Genomic DNA, 22,286 nt, shown 5'->3' on the forward strand with positions numbered 1-22,286 from the left:
CAGACACTTTCACACACACACACACACACACACACACACACACACACACACACACACACACACACACACACACACAGAGTCTCTTTTGCTTTCATGCATGCATTCACTCACACATGCAGACAGAAACATACACACACACACATAAACACACACACACTGTTTTCATTTTCTTTGACTTTTATTTTACACTAGCTAAACAGCAAAAGCGCTGCTTTGTGACTGTAAAATACTAGCTCAATTGATCTCACTGCTAACTCTCTCTCTCATACACACAGTCTCTTCTTCTTTCACACACACATACATTCTGCTTTTATGCACGCATTCACTCACACACGCAGACAGACACATAAACACACTCATACACATACATATACACATTCACTTTTTGTTTCACTTTGAGCCTGGTGGCCCGGTACCAAATGATCCATGTCCCGGTACTGATAGCTGGGGACCGCTGCTGTAGCACACTTCTACATGTTGTAATTACATAGGCATGTACTATACACTGAGCACAGCACTCATGACTTCTGCCCCAATGCACTCTTTTATTAAAGCCATGGGCATGGCAGTACATGCTTCTCTTTGCCCACAGGGAATTTGTAACAGCCACATTTCTCTGCAGCTGAATGTCATTTCAGCCATGTGTACTCAACCAAATGCACCACAGGGAAATGTTTCACTGCCTAGGCACCTGAACCCCATTTCCACTGAATGGTGGTGCTTCTGTGTGGAGTCTGCATGTCCTCCCCGTGGTCGAGTGATGTCTAAAGACATGCATGTAGGTGCGTACGTGAATGGGTGTGCCTTCTTCGAAGGCTTGGCATCGAGCTGGCAACCCAGCACTTTAAAAATCCACTGCTAGTCATTAGCGGACCGGAGTTCCACTGTGGTGACCCCTAACCGGAAAAAGCCGAAAGACATTGCTTGGTGGTGCTTGTGACTATTTATTTCACTTTTAATTTTCAGTTCCTAAAGAGTACTGCTAATTGTCCAGTTTTTGTGTGTGTGTGTGTGTGTGTGTGTGTGTGTGTGTGTGTGTGTGTGTGTGTGTGTGTGTGTGTATGTCTGCATGTGAATATGTATGTGCATTTGTGTCTGTGTATGACTGTGTGTAATATTTATTAATATACATTATCAGTTTATAAAACCATCCATTCATTTCTGGGAACTGCATACCTAAATATAGCAGCGAATGGAACACTATTCTCTTACTTTAGCTGTCAAATATTTTTTTTCCACATCAAGTATACAACTCTAACATGTAAAACCAATGTAAATACCTATCACACACTGTTTCAAGCACGAGCAAATGGCATACTTCTTAGTTTTGGTAAAATATGCAGAAAAACTCCTGAACAAGTATCAATCCTGATTTTTTTTCCCCTTTTACAGAAAGAGACAGACTAATCCTATTTTAACTATGACCTTTTGTAGACTTCATCTGGTAATGATTTTCTATCATTGGGTCTGAAGGAAAGACAGAGCAAGATCCCAAGAGGTGAAACACTAGTGAATTACTGAGAAAACACCACCTTATTTTGTTAGCTAGTGATCTTAGTTTTTTTTATCCATAAGTGACCTGAAACATAATAAGAGTATGCCCTCTAGAGGTCTTTTTCATCATTTAGTTGCAACTTGAAGAATAGAGATTTGTCATCCAGATTTCTCATTATAAGATCAGTGAGTTATTTATATCCAGCTACAGCTTACAAACACAGATATTGAATGTGCATCTGCATCTGCCCAGATATCCATCTTTCTAAGCACATGCCTCCATGTATCTGCATGTTTCTTTGATATACACTCTCTAATGCTGTGAATTTAAGGCTTACATGTTTCATGGATGGAATGCTTTATCATACATATGAAATGTTTAGAACGGTTTATTACTATATGAGTCTCGAAGAGCACAAGAATACCTTATATTGCCCCAAGCAAAACATTCAGAGCCCTTTGTAATGATCTGCAAAACATCCACCTACACATCATATCAGCATGATTATGTGTATCTTGCTACTTGTCTACATTATAACTAAAATATTTTAAAATAGAAACATGCTGTCGAAACACAAAAATTATATGGCACTGTGGAGTCAAAATATTTAAAATCATAAGTTACTATATATCAAGAAAAACAATTTAAAATGAATTGAAATAGCTGAGCTTTCATGTTCAGCATTTCCATAGCATTTCCGTATTAATTTTGATTACATTATCCCCTCTTATCTTTCATCAATTCAGTAATCAAAGGCAAACAACATGATGAAGACAATTATGAAAGTCATCATTCAAGAGTAAATTAACTATACAGTGGGTTACCTGTGGGAAGAAGAATACCTTAGATTAGCTATTCTTTGCAAAACATTAATAGTATGCTGGTAAAAAGCAGGATGATTTTATATACACTGGGCAACTTGTAAAGCTGAGAAGAGGTAAACAGAATTTTCATTTAAATGCACTTAGTTGACTTTTGATCACATGACATGCTTAGCTATGGTTTCGTATTGTGTTTTTCCTGAGTCTTGGACTGATCAGAGTTTGGGAGGAAATTATAGTTTCAAATGATGCAGGAAAGGGAGCTCCTGTACTTCAGATTTCTTTCTTAGCTTTAGTTAGCAGTCACCTTACATTCTTATTACTGGTTAGTTGTGTAACTGTTAAGTAGTATCACTGTAGTCAGACAGTCAGAATATTGAAAAGGATCTAACAGGGTATGTATGTGAGATTAGACTAACTTGTACTACACACAGACACACACACACACACACACACACACACACACACACACACACACACACACACACACAGTTTGCTCTAAGAGGTTGAGAGGTATGACACACACACATATACACACACACACACACACACACACACAAAAAATATATATATATTTATGTTGTGTCTTTCGGCTTTTCCCGGTTAGGGATCGCCACAGCAGAACTCCGGTCCACTAATGACTGGCAGATGATTTTTATCTGCCGAGTTGCCAGCCCTGACGCATAACCTTCAACGAAGGTACGCCCAGTCATGCATGTCTCCACACAGAATACGCTCTAGCTGAGAATTGAACCAGACAGCGTCTTACTGTGAGGCGACAATGCTACCGCAGCACCACCACCGCGGATATATATATTTAGATGCAAAACGTAGTGGAACTTGTTATACAAATTAAGACTGGAAGGGCCTCAGGTTTTTTTTGTTTGTTTGGTGGGGGATTTGCCAAGGAAACTTACCAGCTTAGTTACAGAACTCACAAATCACATTGCTTAGCCATACCATTTTATTAAATGTAACAGGTGCTGAACACAGAAAAACATAGGTTATAGCTTTGTGACAATGAGCTTCCAATCACAAGCAGATTGTCTGACTTTCTTGTGAATCTGTCACAACAGCTTTCAAATATATCATGCTTTGTAAAATGTGTAGAACAGGAAGAACTGCATGTTAGGAATACAATTTGTTTATATGCCTGTCACACTCAATGGATTGCACATAATCTGAATAAACCATGTATTAAAATAGCCAGATGGTCAACTAATGCAGTATAATCTAGAAACAGGTAATTAGTTTGCTCTTGCCTTAAACTTTACTATCTTGGGTAGTTTCTTTGGTTGAGAAGCTAATATGGCGCTTCCATGCCAGCTAAGCGTAGAAAACAAAATCAGTATGTACTAATGTTAACCTTTTTAAGGACCGGAGGGATGCTGACACTCACTAAATATCTTGAAAACATAATACTCAAAAGCATTTTTCTATTTTTCACAGTCTTACCTGTTTAGATGGACATTAGTTAGCCTCAGGGAGCACACAGTTTACATTATACTAATCTTTTGATCTCCACAGCCAGGGTATTGTGAAAAACTACCTACCATATGCATACCATACAGATGTGTCTGTTGTAATATATTGCCCTAGCATGTCTATAATTCTTTCTAATTTCAGCACATCAGATACATTGTGCACCTTTGCATTATGCACCTGCATTGGTGCCATGCATCAGTTAGTAGCTACACCAATATACAAAGAATGGTTCCTCTACAGTGAAGCAGTGGGCTGTTTCTGTAAGTCAGCATTTATGCAAACAGAATGTTAGTGACAGGTGGAAAAATTGCTAAACAACTGCTGGGAGGTAGCTGCTACTATGGTAAAAGTTAGAACCAGCAATACGATCTATGGTGTGGTGATATAGGTGCAGCCTGGACTGAGCTTGAAAATGGACCATGCAGATCAGCTCTCTACCTAGGTTAACCAAGACTGAATAAAATAAATAATTAAATCCCTTATCTGGACACTTCTGCTGTTCTACTTGCTCCATTGTGATAGGACTGTATTAGGACTAATTGTTTGCAAGACAAACATGGCAGACTTCTGGAGAATAACTTTAAGAAATGTTTGATCAATACTTAAAATCTACAGTCATTTCTTAACTCAGATACTGACAGTACATAAGTAGACATCAGACAGATGGCATTTGTTGTCTTGGTTTTTTGGGTCAACATTTTTATTCCTAACTTGTAGAACAGGGCAAGGACCAAACTAAACTGACCAGAATGAAGAAGCACTGCATTGGTGCTGATCATCTGACCATGTGAGGGATGATAAATAAATAAAGTCATGACAGGTACCAAGAAGCTTCTGTCCCTTTCCTTGGTGCTAGCAAATGCTGGTGTAAAACACTTACACCCGAGTGAAGTTTATATAGCAAATAAAGATCCCTTATTTGTGCTATGGATTGCTGTAAATTCCCCTGATATATTTGTTTGGTATAATATGCAGTTCTGTTTGGGGATGAGGAGCTATACAGATTCCTAAATAGTGTTATTAGCTGCTCTAATCTTTTTTTTTAATTAGTTTGATGAGGAAGAGTTTGGGCTGGCTAAAGCAGTTCTGACTACGGGGTAGGGAGGGGTACATACTTTTTCTCTTAATCTGTTCTTTCTGGAATATGGGGGAATCTTTATCTGATTTTTTTTACCATTATGCAATATTAAGAATGGTAGAGAACTTATTTCTGAATAAACTGACACAGATCAGCATATTACCAGTCTTTGTTTTTGTTTAGGTAACGCTTTACCATCTTTTGTGAACAGAAATAGTTGCCCATAACCTCTGTCTTCTCAATATCTTTTCTGACTTAAACTTCATTTAATTTGTTGGGCTTTGGCATGTATCCTTTACTTTTTATTTCACCTTATGTTTCTATGGCATATTTTATCTCCTTTCTTGTGTGAGCTTCAAATTTTTGCCGATCATTGCCTAGGACCTTTTCTATTTTGTATACTTTTTAATCTTTTTTGTTAGCAACCTCTTAATTTATTAAAATGCTACAAATACAGTCAAACATTCAGTGCTACATGTCAAACAAGGCAAGTCTGTATACCTGAACTTGTTTGACAGGCAACTTAAGTATCTTTCTCCTAATAACATTAACAAATATATACCAAAAATAATGTAGTAGCCATGTACTGAGCACAGTCAATATTCAACTCTTTCATAATTTAACAACTTAGTATAAACACACTATGCCTCCCCCTTTTAACCCACACCCCTACTTCAACATTACCTTTATCAGTACTCAATACTTCCCCCCAAGTACTGTAACCAAGGTAGCCGCTCTGCTAAAAAACTTCTCTAACCCCCTCTCTCTTGAGAAACAACCACTAGCTCAGACACTTATTTTATCGACTTCCTGATTTGTGAGTGTTTTTTCAGCTTCCATTTCCTAGTTATTTTTTTTCTGTTTTGCCAAAAACAAATTCAACCACAGTAAGGAATCACCATGTTACTCATCTTCTGGATACTGCTCAAGAAATACAAGTCTTCAGTTGATATCAGCTAAATGACTAATATTGGCATCAAAAACTCTTGTAATTTTTCTCTAAACCCTTTTAGTTTCTCATATCCCTAAAACTATGCAATCAGGTCCATTTAGGATCCACCTCACACTTTCAGCACATTGCACTAGCCCCAGAAAAGATATTTACTGGTTAACACATATCTCTAAGGCTGAACTGACCTAGGGAAACATCTTAGTGGTTTTATTTGTTATGTAGAAACATTTAAACAAATATTTCTATGTAAACATTTAAAATGTGGGCGATTTTATTACACATCTCATTTGCACTCCTATCTGCCTCCTTCTTGCGGTGGTTATAATTAGCCTGAGGGACCTCTCATACTGCTCTTTCATCCTGATAGCTTGCATTTTGTAGATGCTCAAAATAAAGCTTTCCTCATACCCTCGTGCCACAAAATATTCTGCTTTATTGACCTTAGTAATTTGACTATGTCCTCTTCCTGTACTTTAAACCAATTCCATATCTTGCCTGACTGACTATGTTCCCAATTCCTTCCTCTTTCCCCAATAACTTCTCCACTCAATCTATATTTCTTGCTAAATTAAACCTATCCCAGGTTATCTCTTTCTATATTCCCCAGTAGTTACTGCTTAAACACCTCATAGACAATTCCTGCTATATTGCTCTGAAGTATTCTTCATATCAGGCACTCTCAATCTCCACTATTCCCTACGCATAACCATCAGTTCCCACACACTGCAAGGTCTGTTTCCTTCTCACAGGAACTTCCTCATCTCTTCTTTAATCATTTTAAGAATCCCTCCCATAAGCATTACCAGCATCTTATAACCAAACCTTCAGTCAGCGCTTACACAGCAATCAGTGTCACAAATGATGCATGGCACATGACTGCTGCATCAAACTCCAAAAACAAAGTCTTTTTAATAATAGAAAAAAAACTAATTTTAGGTATAAGTCTTCAGGAATATCTCTCCATAGCTAACATTCCAAAACTCTTGCCATCTGCTTAAGAAGTTCACACTTTAACAGCCCAAAACAAATATTGATGCCTACTTTTTCCCTTGGGGCTGCCTCTGCCTTTAACCCATAATGCCTCTTCTCACTGCTTCTCTTCTCTCACACCTTCCCATAATGATAACAAAAACATGTATGGTGTAGCAGTACCTTGGCCTCTTCATGGCTTTGACACTACACAGGCCAAATGTGAGGTGTGATTTCTGGTCTCACAACACAACTGTCAATCTTTAATCTTCAAAATCTGGTTCTCCCTCCTGCCTTATCATTCATTCTTCAATTACAAGTAAACTTTAACATATTAATAAATCAAAGTTATATATTACAGTTCCATAGTACACCTCACCAAGAGTCATTATCGTCATCTTTATTTTGCTATCAAGCATTAGCGTATGATGGCTTTCCTCCTGTATTATTGACGGTCTTTCCTTTTGTTCTTCACTGTCAATAAACAAAGTGAACAGACCACTTTCATCATTTCACTGATTTGTTAGTACTTGGTTGTTGCTGTCAATGTATGGACTGTGATTCCTTCTTCTCTGATTCAGTTGGGCTTGATTGCCACCTTCTCTTGAATCTCCCCCTGTGCCTCTCCACATTCAAAGGTGCATACCCCAGACCTCAGTCAAATTCAAATTTGTGCTGCGTACAGCAGATGAAATGTTTAGTCCTCTCAATTTTCATTTGCTAATGGCTGGTGGCAATGTGGGTCTCTTGCTCATAGTCTGTATTTTATTAATCTTGGTCTACATAGACACTTTTTTCTACATATGGCAGCATCTACCCTGGTTTTCAGATTGCAGATAATAGTCTATCATTGAGCCAATTCATTTCAAGGCAGATTATAATTATTATTGGCCCGGGCTGCTGATGCCTGCTTCTACTATGCTACAGTGGAGCCCTTTGGACCCTTTGGGTCCTCTCACTGTAACCTCATTTTCTAGTCCTTCAGTCCATGAAGCCATCTGCTTCATAATAAAGCCCTCAGAATCACCTCCCTTCACCACCTGTGGTACTCTACTCAATCATTTTGTTTTTCCTTTCCCTATCTTAATAGTCCAGTTGCAGGGCTTCTACATAGTCTAACTTTGACCTACCATTACCACCCAGTGCTTCAGCTCCATGTTGACATATAGAACTGCTTGGCATACATCATCATGACTTGAAAGGACCACATCCAACTCCTTAAACTTTTTTATTGTAGCTATTTATGTCCTCTTCTGTCAACCCATTAATTTATTGCAATTTTTATTTTTATTTTTTTAGGCATAAAAATCCACCCCAAGTAAATTTTAATATGCACAATCCGAACATTAAAATCCAGGGTGGGAATCACACTTCAGTATTTTAGATATTCCCACATGTTAAAGAATCAAGGAAACCATGCATCTATAGACCAACACCACAGTGGAAGCCCCTATTATCATTTTGATGCTCCTAAATGCTAACATTTTCTCTTTGACATTCATTACTACATCTTTAAAACCATAGACAGATATTGTGCTATTTTGATTTGCTTTTTTGGGAGCATATTTCCTTATTAATGACAGTTTTAATTTCCTCCAGTCTATATCCAGAATTCTAAATTGCTTACTACTGATTCCTTGATGGACATTTGCATTTTATCAAAGTCAGGAAGTCAGTTTTAAATTTTGGTGGTTTGACTCCTCCCTTTATTAATTTATTATGAACCATATGATTCAGTGATTACTCCATCCTAGCTGGCCAGACACCTCCTTTTCCATGATTATTCTGTCTGTATATTCCCATTTCAGAGTACTTGAGATAATATTTTTTCATAGAAAGTGCATACTAATTCAAACTTTTGGACATGTACAGGTTACCAGGTGAAGCAGAGTTTTGAAAGCTGCTGAAGTACATCTGCTCCAATTAATGACTGGTATATTCAGGTGCATTAGTACTGTTTTTTTGTCATATTATCTTTTTTCCATTGTGAAGGTGTTTAATAATTCCTGCATAAAACAGTAGAAGCATTTTCTGACTCTGCAGTGACAAGGACTCCTTACTCCCTTCCTCATTTATCCTCATGTTTTTTTTTTACCTTAGCCCTTCCTTTTTTTAAAACCAGTAATTCCATTAGTCCCCGAGAACATCTCACTTGGTATTCTCTATATACCATGTGTTTTTCTATTATGCTTAATGAAGACAGCATTTTGTTATGCCTTTTGATACCATTCTTTGATTTCCTGTCCTTGCCTATTTAAGTGGTACAGTGTGAAATATTTTCTGCTTAAAAACCTCAGCTTTGGCAGGCTAAGAACTTGCTATATTCAACTGGACGTATAAGAGAATTTAAGTACCTTTATCTGCTCTTTTTTTCAAAAAATACAGTATTTAAATTGATTTTAACTGTGTGGAAGGAATATTAGCTGAACTGGAAGTTAGTCAGTGTTTGCTGAATTTTGTTATTTGCTAGTAATTACAGGTGTGGGGGTAGTCACATTCTTTGATTTCCTGTCCTTGCCTATTTAAGTGGTACAGTGTGAAATATTTTCTGCTTAAAACCTCAGCTTTGGCCGGCTAAGAACTTGCTATATTCAACTGGACGTATAAGAGAATTTAAGTACCTTTATCTGCTCTTTTCTTTTCAAAAAAATACAGTATTTAAATTGATTTTAACTGTGTGGAAGGAATATTAGCTGAACTGGAAGTTAGTCAGTGTTTGCTGAATTTTGTTATTTGCTAGTAATTACAGGTGTGGGGGTAGTCACATTCTTTGATTTCCTGTCCTTGCCTATTTAAGTGGTACAGTGTGAAATATTTTCTGCTTAAAAACCTCAGCTTTGGCCGGCTAAGAACTTGCTACATTCAACTGGATGTATAAGAGAATTTAAGTACCTTTATCTGCTCTTTTTTCAAAAAATACAGTATTTAAATTGATTTTAACTGTGTGGAAGGAATATTAGCTGAACTGGAAGTTAGTCAGTGTTTGCTGAATTTTGTTATTTGCTAGTAATTACAGGTGTGGGGGTAGTCACATTCTTTGATTTCCTGTCCTTGCCTATTTAAGTGGTACAGTGTGAAATATTTTCTGCTTAAAAACCTCAGCTTTGGCCGGCTAAGAACTTGTTATATTCAACTGGATGTATAAGAGAATTTAAGTACCTTTATCTGCTCGTTTTTTCAAAAAATACAGTATTTAAATTGATTTTAACTGTGTGGAAGGAATATTAGCTGAACTGGAAGTTGGTCAGTGTTTGCTGAATTTTGTTATTTGCTAGTAATTACAGGTGTGGGGGTAGTCACATTCTTTGATTTCCTGTCCTTGCCTATTTAAGTGGTACAGTGTGAAATATTTTCTGCTTAAATCCTCAGCTTTGGCCGGCTAAGAACTTGCTATATTCAACTGGACGTATAAGAGAATTTAAGTACCTTTATCTGCTCTTTTTTTCAAAAAAATACAGTATTTAAATTGATTTTAACTGTGTGGAAGGAATATTAGCTGAACTGGAAGTTAGTCAGTGTTTGCTGAATTTTGTTATTTGCTAGTAATTACAGGTGTGGGGTAGTCACATTCTTTGATTTCCTGTCCTTGCCTATTTAAGTGGTACAGTGTGAAATATTTTCTGCTTAAAAACCTCAGCTTTGGCCGGCTAAGAACTTGCTATATTCAACTGGACGTATAAGAGAATTTAAGTACCTTTATCTGCTCTTTTTTTTCAAAAAATACAGTATTTAAATTGATTTTAACTGTGTGGAAGGAATATTAGCTGAACTGGAAGTTAGTCAGTGTTTGCTGAATTTTGTTATTTGCTAGTAATTACAGGTGTGGGGGTAGTCACATTCTTTGATTTCCTGTCCTTGCCTATTTAAGTGGTACAGTGTGAAATATTTTCTGCTTAAAAACCTCAGCTTTGGCTGGCTAAGAACTTGCTATATTCAACTGGATGTATAAGAGAATTTAAGTACCTTTATCTGCTCTTTTTTTTCATAAAAATACAGTATTTAAATTGATTTTAACTGTGTGGAAGGAATATTAACTGAACTGAAAGTTTTCACTCTGCTCTTCAGTTAGTCCCACCCACCCTCCGTGTTTTTGTTTTGGTGTTAATCTTAGTGGCCTTGCAACTGCCCGCCCCTCTTGTAAATTTGTGTTTGGATACTCCTTCTGGGCCCATCTCATTTGCTCACTCAACTGAGTGCAGTGAGATCATATTCTGATTTCAGGCACTCCTACTGTGTACAAAGAGAGCATCTGGGAAACAGAAAAAAAAATTTAAGCTTGTTTCCTGCCTTTCCTGTTAAGTGGTATAGACTATTTGTAGGCTTCTGAGCCCTAAGCCCTTCTGTGTTGGAGGAAGCCTTCTAGCTTAGTTTTTTCTTATAACTAGCCAGTTTTCTAGTTTCAGCACTCAAATTTGTTTCTTTGATCTCAGCACTTGTTCAGAAAAAAAAAAAAAAAAAATTTCATCTGCTTTTACTGTACTTGTGTTTTTACCTACTTTTTACTTTTGCATCATCTTAAAAGTACTCAATTGTATTTATTACTGCTTGGTGTAACTCATTCTAAGCCTTTTGGTTTAAACACTTGGGCTTCGGACCAGTTGTTTTGCACTGAGAGGGTTTGTGGTCTGCACTGTAGTGGCAGAACAGGTAGCTTACATCCTTCTAGGTTGGGAACTGCTGATTGAGGGCTCAGTGTCTGTTATTCTAAAAGTGTATTAATTATGGTTTAAGCACTTGGGCTTTCAGGCCAGTTATTTTACATTAAGAGGGTTCGTGGTCTGCACTCTTGTGGGAGGAGAGGCTGGACTCTGCCCTTCTGAGCTGGGAATTTCTGGTTGAAGGCTTATAGTGCATGCATATCTGAACTGCTTCTTACTGAAGTTGGTGCACCTTGTTTGCTGTGGCATAGACTGGATTCGGGCCTGCTGGATCTAGCTTTGTTTGTGTAACTTGAGCACTAATCCAGGCATTCTCTAAAGTATTCAATTGTATTTATTACTGCTTGGTAGTAACTTGATTAAAGTGTAGCTATCATTCTAAGTCTTTTGGATTAAGCACTTGGGCTTCAGACCAGTTGTTTTACATTAGGAAGGTTTGTGGCATGCACTATGGTGGCAGGACAGGTAGCTTTCATCCTTCTAAGTTGGGAACTGCTGATTGAGAGCCCAGTGTCTGTTATTCTTAAAGTGTATTAGTTCTGGTTTAAGAACTTGGGCTTCAGGCCAGTTATTTTACATTAAGAAAGTTTGTGGTCTGCACTCTTGTGGGAGATGAGGCTGGACTCTGCCCTTGTGAGCTGGGAATTTCTGGTTAAAGGTTTATAGTGCCTGAATATTTGAACTGTATCTTACTGAAATTGGTACACCTTGTTTGCTGTAGCATAAACTAGATCCAGGCCTGCTGAATCTAGCTTTGTTTATATGCTTGTTGTTTGTTTGCTTGTTATTTCCCTGGAACGCTAATTCCACCTAATACGCAGCTTATCAGCGCTTCTGTGGATCACTAGTGATATCTGCATTGCTTACTGTACTTATTTCCTTGTTTCACTTGAAAGAAAGTTACTGTTTGTCATTTTTGCATTTAAGTTACCTGTAACACATTGCACTTAAGTTACCTGGCACTTGCTCACTAAATCAATTATATAAGTCAGCACTAAAAATTAAAAGCACTACACCCTCACTCCCCACTGGCCCTGATTTTCAATTATTAAGGAATTCACAATATTATTCTAGCATGTCCAAAGGTCAGTTGTCAATCTCCTCTCCGGTCCAGCTGGTGAATCTGGGAATCTTGAGGCAATGTTACAACTGCCTCATGTACACAGACAACCCTCTCCACCTCCCAACAAATTCCAACACATGTGAGAGATGCAACCATATAGCCAAACTGGAGGCTAAGCTCTCTCAACTCAGTACTGGCATAACCAGTCAGGAGGAGAAGGAAACCACACTCACTACAATTCCAGTCTCACATAGACCTACCACGACAACAAACCAAACACATAATCACACAAAAACATACTCGGAGGCTCTAAATAAAGATCTGCCAAGCACCAGAGACCTCCAAAGCAAACACCCAAGCAGCCGCTACCCCAAAACAAAAGACGTGCAACACATATCTCACAAAGCCAGTGTGCCAAACAGTCACAGCCCTTAAGACTAAACAACACACCTGATACACTTGTAATAGGTGACTCTATCGTCAGGCACACTGACGTCCCGCTCACCAGGCTGAACAAGGAGAGGGTCATGGTGAGCAGCCTGTCGGGCTAGGATCCGCCACATAACACAAGCACTCAGGTCACTCCAAGGCAAGTACAAATATGACTCAGTCATTGTCCATGCTGGTGTGAATGACCTGAGACGTACCTCCCTGGACTACATGAAAAGAGACATAAAGGAGCTCTATGAGCATGTAGCCCAGGCCGGTATGACCCTGACCTTGAGTAGCATCTTACCCTCACCAAGAATGATGCCACAATATGAAGACAAGATGATCAATTTCAACAATTGGCTTAAGTACTAGTGTCATTCAAAGGGGATCCAATGCCTGTCAGCTTGAGATGATATGCTCGACAAGCCATGATGCTTCGCTAGGGACGGCTTGCACCTGTCACCCCTGGGCTTTTGGATATTGGCAAAGGCTCTTGCTACCCCCATAGTGCCTTTTTTAGGCAAGGCTCAAAAGACAAACCCACCTCCATAGGTATCACAAGGGATAAGAAACTAAGAGTAATGCTACTCAACGCCAGAAGTCTAAACCTCAAGATGCATGCACTCAAAACTCTCCTTAGCATGGAGAACATCGATATCTGTGCAGTAACAGAAACCTGGTTCAGGGCTCCTGAGAGCACCCCATCACTACCAGGTTATACCTCATACCATGCTTTTCGGCCCCAAAACTTGGACCGAACCACAAAAGGAGGGGGAGTATCGATATTCATCAAAGATACCCACACCTCCAGGTTGGTGGCAAAGCACGAAGCATCAGAGACTATCCATGTGCAACTAACAGTGGGTAAAACTGCCTTCCAGTTTATAGCCTGCTACAGACCACCCTCCCAAACCCAGGAACCCCACTCGGCCTTCCTAAGAACACTGGAAAATATGAAGGTCTCTCCAAACACCATTATATTGGGCAACTTCAACTACCCAAACATAGACTGGGAGCATTACTCTAGCTCCAACACCCTAGCCCAAAGGTTCCTAGAATTTATAAACTCAAATGCTATGGAACAACTTGTTACCACTCCCACAAGAGGGAAAACATACTGGACCTGATCATCACCAACATGGGGACTCTATGCTCCAGACCAGAAGTGTATCCCTCACTGGTAAGATCAGACCATAAACTAATCTCACTGGATATTCACATCCCGACCCCACCCCCTGCCCAGAAAACCACAGTGAAAAACTTCTCTAAAGCAAATTTCACACTCCTCAAAACTGAGGTGGAATCCTTCAAAGCCCCCGGGCCTGTGGAAAATACGGCCCAGACCGCAGAATCCTTTATAAACGCATTCTATGAACACCTTCAGGAATGCATGGATCATGCGATCCCAAATAAAACCAAGACCCAATCCTCCAAAGGCAGTGTCCTGTCTGATGGACCCCAGCCATAAACAAACTATACAATAGAAGGAGGAAGCTACTAAATGTTAGAGCAAAATCCCAAAAAGGGAAGGCATCACTGATCAGTATTAGCAAAAAACTACGGGCACACATAAAATTGTCTAAGGCCAGCTTCGAGAGAAAAATTGCACAGGACACTAAGGATAATCACAAGGCTTTCTTTAGTTATGTTAGGAACCTGGGTGGTAATTCCCAGATATGCTCAGAATTAGTCCAAAATGACAAAAAATACACCGAACCCACAGACATTGCCAACATCCTAACTGACAGGTTCAGCGCAAACTTCTCCCCTCCCCAACAAAAGGGCAAATATCTATCCCAGCAGAGTGCTGCCCCCCTGACATCTCAGATGCTCAGGTAAGAGCTGCCCTCTCCAAAGCAAAAAACAGCATCAATGGGACCAGATGGTGCACTGGGCTGCGCCCTACATGAACTCCAAGAAGAGCTAAACCCAAACATAAAACTACTGTTCAATCTCAGCCTTACTACAGGATATGTGCCCAAAGAGTGGCGTACAGCAACAGTGGTCCCTCTCCATAAAGGTGGTGCCTCAATGGATCCTGGAAACTATCGCCCCATAAGCCTGACTAGCTTGTTCTGCAAAGCTATGGAAAGGATCATCATGGACCTCATAAATAAAGATATTGGGGACCTACAAACACTGGATCCTACCCAGTTCAGCTTTGTTAAGGGCAGATCCTGCCTTTTAAACCTGGTTGATTTCTTTGAGACAGTCACCAAGGCCATTGACGAGGGGAAGGTGGTCCACACAGTCTACCTGGACCTCGCAAAAGCCTTCGATACAATACCCCACTCGGGCATTATAGATAAGCTCACCAGCTTAAATATAAACCCCTATGTCACTAGATGAATTGCAAACTGGCTCAAGGACAGAACCCACATGGTTAGAATTGCTGGAGCCATGTCAGACTCCAAACCAGTTACAAGTGGTGTCCCACAAGGCTCAGTCCTGGGACCTCTCTTGTTCGGTATATATTTCTCGGAGGTACAGGCCAACATGGAAGGACTGTGGCTGACCAAGTTCGCAGATGACTGCAAACTGGGTGCCATAATCGACTCTCCAGCCGACACAAGCATCCTCCAAAAGGGCCTCATAGAAACAGACAACTGGTGCCAGAGCCATGGCCTCAAGCTAAATGCCAAAAGTGTATAGTCATCCCCTTTGGCAAAACAAAGTGCCCACAAATTACCACATAGGTGGTAATCCATTAAGTACAGAAGAAGTAATTAGGGACCTGGGGACCCAAGTTGATAGCAATCTCTCATTTGACAACCACATGGCCAAAGTGGTTAGAAAAACATTTTATATAGCTCACCTAATCATGAAGGGATTCACATCTAGATCAGGGAGGTCATCGTGCCTCTTTACTCATCCCTCATCAGGCCCATAATTGAGTACAATGCCCCTTTTGGGATGTACCTTACCAGACACCTGCAGCAACTGGAAAGACCCCAAAAGTACCTCACCAAGAGGATCAAAGGGCTCAAACAGATGCCATATGCTGCCCGGTTAAAGAAACTCCAGCTCTACTCAGTGGCATACCGCCTGTTCAGAGGCGATCTGTGCCTGACGTATAAAGCCATGTCCAACCCGAATTAATGGACATGCTGCACCTCAGAAAATCCAAATCCCATTGAGCTACGTGCTCGAGAGACTTGAACCTCAGCACTGAAATAAATAAGACATGCTGGAGGGACAGATTCATAACTCAGAGGCTCCCTTCACTCTGGAATAAAATCCCAGTCCAGGTTAGGCAGAGTCCCTCATTGACTCTCTTCAAGAGGAATCTTGATGAGTGGATGGGAGATTGTAGGTTTACCCCGGGTATCACTTCTGTGTCACTGTTAGACAGAGGCACAGTATACTAACCTTGAAAAAGGGCATAGCAAAATAAATTTAAAATGGGTGGCGAAAGCCAAACACATTCTGGCTAGGCTTATAAATGCCCTAGGGCAGATAGCCTAGTATGAACCTATGAACCTATGAACCTATGAGTTTTCTTGTACATTTTATTTATCTTGCAGGTCATTGCCAACCATTTTTGTAATTGATCATACCCTCTTGTAAACTTCCTTTCTTTATGCATATGGACTTTTTTCACAAATTTATGTCAAAGTTTGATCACTTTGCCTACTTTAAGCAGCAGTTTTTTTTTAAGTTGGAGAGTGTTAGCCTGTCTGCCTCTCCCCCTTAATTAGTTTAAATAAACAACAATGAAACATTTAACTGCTTTGGGTCCTGTTTGTCAACATGCAAAGCTTCAGATTACTATTCTGCTATATGTCTTCAAAGAGGTAACTACATTCCTCTCTCTAATCAAAATCAAAATCATTAGTTCTGCTCCATTTATTTAAGTTTATGCTGAAAGAAATGTCATGGAAAACCACCATACCTAGTAAAATGCTTGTCAGATAGGACGCATGGCCAAGACGGTGACAGGTAATAGCTTAGTTTCTCAGCTCTGCTATTTGACTTATATTTCTGACAGGAATTATTAAGTCTTTGAGACCGTGGACTCCTCAGCTTTGAAGACTATATTCTTTTTAAGATTTTGGAAGATTACATCAGGAATTTATATCCTCCATTTTCTTAATTCCTGTCAACATTCAAACAGAAAAGGTTTCACCTATTCTTCATAACGAGTAATACGAAAAATAACTCACAGGACTTGTCAGTAAAAACGAGCCACTATACTTCTTTCCTAGCAGACAAATCCTCTCAATGAAACTGGATAAAATGGGCAATAAACTAGATAATTTCAAAGAAAAATGTGCAAAACAAATGGAACAGCTACATAAAATAATGCAACAGAAGACTCATATCTCTAGTATGGTAGAGGCACTAAATGATATAGAAGTAAGGGTTTTAGAAGAAGAAGATAATATTGAATTTTTATTAAAGCAAAATGCTTCTTTATTAAAGAAAATAGAAGATCTTGAAAATAGGTCTAGGAGGAACAATATACGCATTTATGTATTACCTGAAAAAATAGAAGGAGACAATTTGGTTAATTTCCTCACATAATTGCTCCCTTAAACTTTAAATTTACCTGAGTCTTTATCATACGGTATTATAAGAGCTCACAGGTCTCTTGTGGTTCCTTCCTCATCAAAAATGAAAATACAAATCCTAGATCTATAATTGTGAGATTTTTTTTCCTGCCAAGATAAGGAACTGATATTAGAACCTGCTGGCACAAATTCTCCGATTAAACTAAATGAGAGTAAAATAAGGTTTGACAATGACTACACTTTAACTGTGATTTTAAAGAGAAAGAGTTCCTCCCTTTGATAAAATAATTGAAAAAGAGAAAGATTAAAGTGCATTTATTATTTCCAGCTAGACTTAAAGTTGTTCTTACAGAAGGTACTAAAACATTTGAAACACTGGAATGAGCTATAACCTTTTTAAAATCAAACATCATTTTAGAACAAATAGAAGAAATGGACTGGAGCAGTGGTTCATTGAAAAGACAAGTAGAAAAGAATGGGTCGAAAACTACTGACAAGAAGAAGACAAAAATTAAAGGATAAATAAATATCTATCAATTTTGTTTTTCTTTCTGATCTGTTTGGTTTATATTCATATATTCATATATTCTTGGTACTATTTTCCATTTTACAATAAAAAGCTATAACAGATATAGACAGGAAAATAGAGGAAAAAAAGGAAATTATATATATATATATATATATATATATATATATATATATATATATATATATATATATATATATATATATATATATATATATATACATATACACAAAAGTAAGGTAAATTTATTAAACCTTCTGTGTCATTCTTTATAACATCATAGGCAGTAACCAATATTTATTTAGATGTTCTTTGAAAATATTATATTACCTGTAAGTAAACTTTAAATAATTATTTGTTCTTTTCTTCTTTTTTGACTGGGTTTTATGGTTGTTCCTGTGAGTGAGTTTTATATTTGCAGGCTGTTTTTTCTTTGGTATTATGTTGGTGGTACAGAGATTTTTGGGGGTGTATGGGCTTCTAGATGTTTTATTATCTGTTGGATAGTTGTGTTGAGTGTTCATTGAGTGAAGTGGCAGGTGATGTTTTTTTTATTTTATTTCTTTATATTCTCTTTTGATTTAAGTTGTGGATTTTTATGAAAGTGTTGGCTTGCATAGTGTTTTTTTTTTGTGAGTTACATTTAGATGTCACTTTGACTGGACTGGCTTTCCTACTATTAGATGCTGTGAGCAAGTTGTTTTTTCCTCTTTTAAAAACTAAAGCTAAGCACGAGGTATACCTGGAGTCATTTTGGCTTATGTTGTTGTCTGGATTGTCTCTGCATTTTCCTGATGAGGTTGTGAGCTGGAAGTTTTTTTTTTTTTTTATTCTTGTTCTCTTTTGCTGTTGTACTGCCTTCCAACTGTGCAGACTGACAAGAAGGAAACAGGATGGCAGAGTAATGACATCATGTTCATGTGTCAAAGGTTATATAAGACACAATCCTGGTATAACACTATTTAAAGTGATATTCACCTTTATTTGCAATACTTATTGTGGGCTTATTGCATCTTGACCTTTTAGAGTAGAAGGTTTGGATGAAACCATGAATGGTACAAGTATGGGGAACCAAAGATAGGGACATTTTTTGAATGTTGATCTTGCGGATTTGGAGGGTTGATGTAGTAGTGGGTATTGCATTGACATGAATTTTCTGAATCATATTAAATCTGATAACTAGGTGTCTGGCAATGTTTACTAACTTTGGTCCTTGGTAAATTACTTGTGAATTGCCAGAGGGTTACGGTATCATGAGGAGTGGACTAGATGGACTAGAGATGTAGGTCTGAATTCTGAATATTTTGAGAAGGTCTAGAAAGTTGAAAGCTATGCTGCCTAGGTAAGGTACGTACCTGTCAACTATCCCTGATTTTCAGTAACATCCCTGATTTTTTACTTAAATTCTAGAACTGTCCCTTTTAGTCCCTCTTAAAACTGGTGACTATTGGAGAAAAAATGGTGAAAGGACATTTAATAAATAATGAGCAACTATTTTACATTAGAAAATGTAAATTAATTCACACTTATCACCTGGTAGACAGAGCATGATTTCTAATGTGCTATCATTCATTTTTGCTTGTTTTGAAGGGATGTAGATGGTTACTACATGTAATATTTGATATGGGTTTATTTTGGATTTTGCTATAAGTTTTTCTGCTTTATCAAAGTTTGGAACAGATTTATTTACAGGTAGTCACTTACAAATCATTGAAATAAAAATTATTACATTTCAGCTAGGCATTAACTTCCACTGTCAATTTTTGTTTCATGTAAAAATTACTTGGGGAGGATGAAATGCTAAGATTTAGTAAAGAATGCAATACAGGTAAATAAACATTTTTGTTATCTGAAATAAAATTAGTCTTCAAGTATAGTATGGTGTGAGGCAAAGAGCACTATTGTCATGCACATACAGTTGGAGTTGTACTTCCAGTGAGGTGTAAGGTTTATGATACTAAATGTTATGTTCCAGAGGTAAATAGAAGTATAAAAACATTCTTTTACATGGACCTTAGAAAGCACTAAATGTATTTGTTTTATGATATATAAGAGTAAAATGTGGAACACTACAGCCATCCACTTTCAAAATGGAATGCATTTAGTTGCATTAAGATAAACTTCTGCTACCTTCCACATAAAAATGTATATGTACCAGTGGTGATGAATGAAGTGTAGAAGCCTATTTCAATTCAAGTAATGATGGATATGTACCATTTGCAAAATCCATGGTACAGAATGTATCACACTAGAACATTCCACAGGCAGAAATATCCACACTTATAGTGATATTTAAGGCAAAGGTGTGGACTTCTCTTATTTCCCATAGAAAACAATATCTACAAATAACGTAAAAGATTTAGGGGTGGTGAGCTTCCCAAGAGGCATATGATCCACAGAAAGATATAGCTACTCACTTGTGTAGATGTTTTAAGGGTAGGGTGGGGAACTGTACTACATCCCTCAAACATAAAAATTTGTACGAATAGGGCATTAGCACAATGGTAGAGGTGTCTATCTTACAGCAGGGTTCAGTTCTCATCTTTGAGGGAAACTGGTTAGGCTTAACATGGCACAGAAGAGGAGATGGCCTAACACTTACCTATGCAACTATGTAGGTATAGAGATACTTTACAGGTAGGATGTATTGCACTGTTATTTCCCACAGAAGTATGTCCCTCAGGGAGAAATGCCTACTTTTATAGAGATATTTTACAGGTGGGGTATGCATTACTACTATATCAACTTATGTCTAAATGGTGGAGAGAGGCAGGGAGATACAGACTCATAATTTTCTTATGAAGTGCTTTAGTCTCTCCCTGACATCTCCTTATCTTACTGAATTCCAGATACAGACTCAAAATTTTCTTATGAAGTGCTTTAGTCTCTCCCTGACATCTCCTTATCTTATTGAATTCCTGCTATGTTAAACTCATTGTGGAGGTGAGGCTTTTATCCACCAGTAACTGATCAAACTACAGGGTATCTATCAGTGGTTAAACTGCTGTCATTTGAATACTGAGACTGGATTATGTTTCATGTTTAAAATGAAGCTTTATGTTAATGTCCACATACAAGAACTGCACTTCTATTTTAAAGAAATGTTTTTGGTCACTGCTTTTAGGTCACTACTTAATAAAGAGAACAACTCTATATATTTTGCCATTTCTGGTGAAAGAGTTGTTTGATCAGTTAGTTTGCATTCTGTTTAATAATTTATGTACAATAAATATTTTCAAACTGCAATATATCAGTGGAAGTTATATTGCATGGTTTTGAAATTCCATTTTTTAGGCTTATTTAAGATGCCTATCTTTTTACTCTATTGGTTAATTTACCATACATTGCAGTGATGGTTCAAGTTGTTAGTAACATGGTTCTGAACTGTCAAACAGGATTTATGTTCTATACATCTATTATTCTGTAAATATATGCTATCTTTATTTTTAAATTGACATCATTTTCTACACACACACAAACACACACACACACACACACACACACACACACACACACACACACACACACACACACACCATCTTGATTAGTAATATGAAAGAATATAAGCCATATTTTAATATATTTCTATAACTGTGTTGTACACTAATATAATGTGTTTCAGACTAAATTGGATGCTGATTTTAATCTAGTTGGTAATGTTACATAATATAATTTTGTTTTATTAGTAATCATGTAGACAATAGATAAATTACGATTTTTATAGATTTTCAACTGAAAAGGACATGAGCTTTTAAATAATTAAATAATGTAGACACTGATATATATATATATATATATATATATATATATATATATATATAAACACACACACATACACACACACACACACACACACACACACACATATATATATATATATATATATATATATATATATATATATATATATATATATATATATATATAAATATGGTGAATCTGTCTAAACATTTATTCTAGGAGATTCTAAATAAGATGCATAAACCTTTTTGAATTCATATTAAAATTGTATCATTACTGATGTATAGTACTGAAAGGATAAGAGAATCATTACAACAGCTGATTTGTGAACTCTGAAGTGTCTAGCAAACTATGTCTCATGACCTTGTTAATTCTATTTTCATTTGCAGAGGTCTACTTAATTTGAATTGTGGGTCCTATATATATTGTTCTTTTAAGTATTACAAGTAATTAGAGTAAACACATCAATATTATGTAGAGTTAGTTTTCAATTACATATTCTTGAAACATAAATACCCTTGGTGGTGGTGCTGCGGTAGCGTTGTCGCCTCACAT

The sequence above is a fragment of the Protopterus annectens genome, chromosome 17.part0 (genome assembly GCF_019279795.1).
Source record: "Protopterus annectens isolate FY-2018-M chromosome 17.part0, PAN1.0, whole genome shotgun sequence".
NCBI lineage: Eukaryota > Metazoa > Chordata > Ceratodontiformes > Protopteridae > Protopterus > Protopterus annectens.